A 6815-nucleotide genomic window follows, 5' to 3' on the forward strand; every position below is an offset into this window, starting at 1 on the left:
AGAAGAAGAAGAAGAAGAAGAAGAAGAAGAAGAAGAAGAAGAAGAAGAAGAAGAAGAAGAAGAAGAAGAAGAAGAAGAAGAAGAAGAAGAAGAGAGGGCTATACAAAACGACAATGAGAAGGAGCAAAATGCAATCTCAGACACCAAGACCACCCATAATAAGTGCAAAGGACACTAACACAGGACAAATTGGGAATCACACAGCTGAAATCAATGAATCAATGGCTTCTGAAATAAAGAAATAACTGCAGAAAGGTACAGAGAAACTCAGATTGGAAATGAAAAAAAGAAATCCCTGAATTAATAGCATCTGCAGTAAAGAATCAAATGCAGAAAATAGGGAGGAAACTCAATGCCCATACAGAACAAGTGCAGAGGACACTAGCTGGGCTGAAATATATGAATTAATAGCATCGATAGTAAATAAGCAACAGCAGAAAGTCATAGAGGAACTCAGAGTGGATATTCTGAAATAAAAAAGGAATTCTCTGAATTCATAGCAACTGAAGTAAAGAATCAAATACAGAAACCTAGGAAGGAAATCAAATCTGAAAAAACTCTAAAGTAAAAGAATTAACAACTGGTTCTAAAGAAGACATTGAAAAAACAAAAAAACAGGGGAGATTAGAAAAAATGACAGATTCCTTCAGTGAACAATACAGGAAAGAAATAGCTCACAAGAAGTAGAGTCAAAGAGATATAGAGGAACTTAAAATCTCAACACAAGCTTGCATAACCTTTTGAGTGAAAGTGAAGACAGAGTTTAACCTCTTGAAGATGCTGGTGTAGCTAGTGAAAAGGAAAGAAAAGTTCTCTTAAAAACAACAAGGATGCATGAAAAAATAATCCATCACCTGCAAGATGACGCAAAGATTAACAATGTGAGACTAATAGATATCAATGAGAAAGGAGTCAGTATAAATGTCATTTAAATATATAGGCAGAAGTAATAGCAGAAAACTTCCCAAATATGAGGAAACTATCTGACATTCAGATAAACGAAGCATACAGAATGCAAATTAACCTCAACCCAATTAAAAACACACCAAGACATATAATAGTCAAGATCCCAGAAATTCAGCACAAGAATAATATACTGAAAGCCACTAGAGAAAAGAAGCAGATGACATTCAAAGGAAAACACATAAGAATTTCATCCAGCTACACTTCACAAACCATAAATGCAAGAAGAGCATGGAGCAGAGTTCTTCAAGTCCTCTATGAAAACATCTTCCAGCCCAGAGTACTATACCCTGCACCACTCTCTTTCAAGTTTGATGAGGAAGTGAAATACTTTCTTGACAAAGAATAACTGAAGAATTTCATGAAAACAAAGCCAACCCTACACAGGCTCCTGAAAGATGTTCTAGAGAGGGAACAAAATGAGCAGAACTCCATGAATGAGATCAGAAGCAACCAACTAAATAGAGCAAGCAATTAAAAATAGGAGAAAAAGGAGCAAATGGCAACAGGTAAATACTGTGTCAATCATAAGTTAATATATCTCCATTATAACCATCAATGTAAATGGACTAAATTCACTTATTATGAGAAATAGACTGGCACAGTGGATTAGGAATCAAAATCCTACAATATGCTGTATACAAGAAACACATTTAACTTATAAACACATTCATAGCCTGAAAGTCAAGGGATGGGATATAATACAACACGCCCCAGAAACTCAGAAAAAAGCAGGGGTAGCAATCCTCTTCCCAGAGTCTCAAATTCAAACCAAGAATGATGAAGTGAAATAAAGAAGGACACTATATACTGGTTAGGGGAAAAATTCAAGAAGAAGATGTAACACTCATAAATATGTGCGCACAAAACACGGGAGCACATAACTATATAAAGTAAATCTTAATGGACATGAAAAATCTAATATCCAATACCACAATCTGAACAGGAGACCTGAACACCCCCTTATCCCAAAAAGATAGGTCAATCAGACAAAGTTAACAAGGAAATAACAGAACTGAACCAGAGCTTGAAACAAATGGACTTGGTTTACATATACAGAGTGTTCCACCCAAACACAGCTGAATACACATTTTTCTCAGCTGCACATGGGTCATTTTTAAAAATAGACCACATGCTGGTTCATAGTTCATGCTTAAGTATATGCAAGAAAAGAGAAATTATGCCATGCATATTATCTGACCACAGTGCAATAAAACTGGAAATAAATGAAAAATGAAACAACAACAAAAAAAAATCAAACCCTTAAACCATATGGAAATTAAGCCCTACTCAGCAACGAATGAGTCACAGAGGAAATTAAACAAGAAATTCAACAATATCTACAATTCAATGAAAATTCAAGCACAACTGATCAGAATTCGTGGGATACTATGAAAGTAGTTCTCAGAGTGAATTTCATAGGTGTGAACTCACACATTAGGAAAACAGAAATGGAAAAAATAAACACCCTAATAATGCACCTTCAACAACTAGAAAAGGAAAAGCAAACAAAACCCAGAGCCCAAAGTTGGGAAGAAATAATAAAGATTAGAGCAGAAATTAATTCAATTGAGATCAAGAAAATAGTTCAAATATTAATGAATCAAAAAAAATTAATGAATCAAAAAGCTGGTTCTTTGAAATTTTAAATAAAATCAATGAGACCCTAGCTTACTTCATCAAAAGAGCAAAGAAAAAATTCAAATACAAGCAATAAGGAATAAAAAGGGTGGAATTACCACAGACCCAGTGAAAATTCAGAAGATTGTCAGTAGCTATTTTGAGAATCTTTACTCTCACAGAATAGAAGATACAGATGAAATGGACAGATTCCTAGAAAGGTACAAATTACTAAAAACTGAATTGACAAGATATAACCACTCTCAATGGCCCAATAACAGCCAAATAAATATGAGATGTAATAAAAAAAAAATACTGCCAAAGAAAATTTCAGGTTCGGATGGATTCACAGCTGAATTCTACAAGAAATTTAGAGACAATTTAGTCCTTATACTCCTCAAACTCTTCAATGAATTTGAAAAGGAAGCAATCCTCAAAAAACCAATCAAGGAGGCAAGTATTATATGGATGCCAAAATGAAGGAAAGACACTACTAAAAAAGAGAACTATAGGCCAATTTCCCTAATGAACATAGAAGCAAAACTTCTGAATAAAATCGTACCATATAGAATACTGCAACTCATCAAGAAGATCATGCACCATGGCCAGGTAGAATTTATCCTAAGAATGCAAAGATGTTTCAATATTCAAAAATTTATAAATGTAATACACTATATCAATAGAGCAAAAACTAAAAATCACAAGGTCATCCCAGTTGATGCAGAAAAGGCTTTTGACAAAGTCCAACACTCATTCATGTTCAAAGTCCTACAGAAAATTGGAATAGATGGCCTCTGCTTCAATCTAGTAAAAGCCATTTATGAAAACCCAATGGCTAACATAATCCTAAATGGGGAAAAACTGAAATGTTTTACTTTTAGATCTGGTACAAGACAAGATTTCCTCTACCATCACTGCTATTCAGTATGTTTCTGGAATCATTAGCTATAGCCATTAGACAAGAGAAAGAAAAGGAATAAGAATAGGTAAAGAAGAAGTTAAATTATCATTATTTGCAGATGACATGATACTTTACTTGGAGGACCCAAAAAGCTCCACCAAGAAGCTACTAGAACTGATAGACAAATTCAGAAGTATAGCAGAACACAAAGTCAATACCCAAAACTAATTAGCACTCCTCTACACAAATAATAAACACACTGAGAGGGAAATTATAGAAACAATGCCTTTTACAATAGCACCAAGTTAAATGAAATACTTTGGAATTCATCTAAGTAAAGAATTCAAATATCTTTTCAGGAAAATTACAATACTCTGAAGAAAGTGATTTTAGAGGATTTCTGAAAATAGAAAGATAGTCCCTGCTCCTTGATAGGAAGAACCAACATTGTGAAGATGGCCATACTCCCAAAATTTCTCTACTGATTTAATGCAATAACTATCACACTACCACCAACATACTTCACAGTCCTAGAGAAATCATTCCTAAAACTTATTTGGACCCAGAAAAGACCTAGATTGAAAAGGAAATCCTGGGCACCAAAGACAAGGCAGGAAGCATTACAATTCCTGATTTAAAATTATACTACAAGGCTACTATGATAAAATCACCATGGTAGTGGCAATGATATATACCTGAGACTCAGTGGAATAGATTAGAAGATGCAGTAGCCCCTATGAACACACTCAACCAACTTATTTTTGACAAAGGAGCCGAAGATACTCAGTGGAAGAAAGATAACCTCTTTAACAAATGGTGCTGGAAAAACTGGCATTCTACATGTTGAAAACTAAAAGTTGACCCACGTGTCTATCATCATGCACTAAGATAAAGTTGAAATGGATTAAAGATCTAAACATTAAAACAGAAACACTACCTCTCCTGGAAGAGAAATTAGAGGATCTCTTGAAGACATAGGGATATGCAAATTGATCATGATGAAAAATCAAACTGCACGAGTAACACCTGAAAGATTTAAAAACTCGGACCTCCACTTATTAAGAAGTTTTTGCATGTCAAATGAATTTACCAACAAAGTAAAAAGACAACCCACGAATGTAGAAAATCATCTTTATTAATAAGCAGTCAGACAAGGGCTGCTGTCTGTTTATGAAGATCTATAAAACATTAGAACACCAAAATTAAAAATCTCTATCTCACAATGTTCATCTGAGATGAATACACACTTCTCAGAGGATGAAATTAAAGAAGCAAATAAATATATGAAAAAATGCTCCACATCACTAGCCATCTGTGATATGCAAATTAAAGCCACACTGAGATATCATCTCACCCCAGAAAGAGTGGCCATCATAAGGAAATCAACAAGAGCAAATATTGGAGAGGCTGTGGGGAAACTGGAACCCATCTCCACTGCTGGTGGGAAGGTAGACTGGTGCAACCATTATGGAAATCAGTGTGGAGACTTCTTAGAAAACTAGGACTGGAAATCCCATTTAAACCAGCTATTCCTCTACTAGGAATTTTCATGGAGAATCTGAAAACATCATACTATAGTGATATATGTGTGCTGATATTTATAGCAGCACAATTTGTGATAATCAAATCTTGGAAACCACCAAGATGCCATCACCTGAGGAATAGATGAAATAGTTGTGGTATTTTCATACAATGAAGTATTACTCAGCTATGAAGAATGATAAACTGGAAGTCTTTATATTTAAATGGATGCCACTTGAACGTATATTCATAAGTGAAATAAACCAGACACACATGTATAAATATCGTATAGTATCCCTCGTATAAAAACTCAAAAAAAGAAATACAAATAGAAAGGTAAAATACAAATGAAAAGAAAGCAAGATCTTGAGGACTAAATAATTAAGAGAGGGAAAGAATAAGAACTAGGAAACATGACAGTTGCAAGTCATACAGTTATAAGTAGAAGATGAATAAGGCAATGATCCTGAGAATGTCCGGAAGATTTTTGAATCTAACAGTTAATTGGAATGATTCTCACCCTAACTTATTATATATACTGACACCTGTAAACTAAGCAACTGCTCTGAAGAAGGCAATTTGAAATAGTACGTTCATCTTTGAAGTGCCTGACATTCTGGTCTTCTGAATACTTTTTTTTTTTTTTTTCAATTTGGAAGCAGATACTTTATTAACTGACCAAATCATAAAAACACCATGGTAGATACCTTAGTTCATCCTTCTAATAAGCCTGTTGATCTGGTCTTCCCTATTTCCTGCATCTCCACCTTCCACAAAATGGGTGGTCTTTTTCTTCATTCCACCTTGAGGAGATGATAACTTGAATGGCCACAGGAAATTATTTGCCTCTTTGAAGCATTTTTCAACAGTATAGATCTCATGAATCAGATCCTCCATGCAGATGATTCCATATTTACCAAGAGATCGAGCAATCAATGAATTATCTGTCAAGGCAATTCGCTTCTTATTGATTTTGCCGTAGCCACGCTTGTATATTAATTCGTTCACTGACTTCAGGTTTGGGTACCCCCATGCAATGTATGGCTCCACAATTCTCAGCATGTTAATTGAAGCCTTGTTGAGCTTAACGAAGGTACCATTGAAGATTTGGTGAAGGCGAAGAAGCTGCAACACCTTGCAGACATTTGGGCTCACACCACTGATACCCCTGATCCGGATGACAAATGCCAGTTTGGGCTCTGCAGGGACATAGAAGTTGCCAGCTTTTCTCGCCATCCTAGCCATGCGGATCTCAGTTCTGTACATCTGTCTGTACTCCTTATGATAGTGCCTGGCTTTTTCATAGATGAGTTTCCTCCTCGCCTTGTGAAGCGTCTTCTGGGCAAACTTCTTTCTCAGACGCTTTATCTTTAGCTCTGCGAAATGTTTTCGCTTTTTCATAAGGGTTTCTGGCACAGCAGGAACCTTCTTTTTCTTCTCTTCTGCAACCTCCATGGTTCCAGCCGGAAAGAGCTGGTCTTCTGAATACTTGCTGCTTGTCATGACACATCAGTTGCTGCCATGCTGTCTCTCATGTAGATGATTGTTTAAAAAGGAAGGGGGTGGTGAATGAAGGCAGGAGACAGGAAAAGGAATGTTGCATGACTGTCCTGCAACAATGTTGTACATGGTTAAATTTCTGGATTTATGTGTAATTATATATAATTATTTATTCCTATTTTTAAAATATATTTTCATTTTTAAAATATTTTTCCATATTCTATAAGGACTTAAGGTTTAGCATATCAATACATTTTGAGAAATACCTGTTACAGGTTATGCCTAAGATGTTTGATACTCAGACAGATAG

General features: G+C 35.3%; 1 pseudogene; it reads right to left on the reverse strand.

Moving 5' to 3' along the window:
- Positions 1-5713: 5713 nt before the first annotated feature.
- On the reverse strand, positions 5714-6465 carry LOC105741342 (annotated as a pseudogene).
- Between the last annotated feature and the right edge of the window lie 350 nt (positions 6466-6815).

The sequence above is a fragment of the Octodon degus genome, unplaced genomic scaffold, assembly GCF_000260255.1.
Source record: "Octodon degus isolate 3935 unplaced genomic scaffold, OctDeg1.0 scaffold00471, whole genome shotgun sequence".
NCBI lineage: Eukaryota > Metazoa > Chordata > Mammalia > Rodentia > Octodontidae > Octodon > Octodon degus.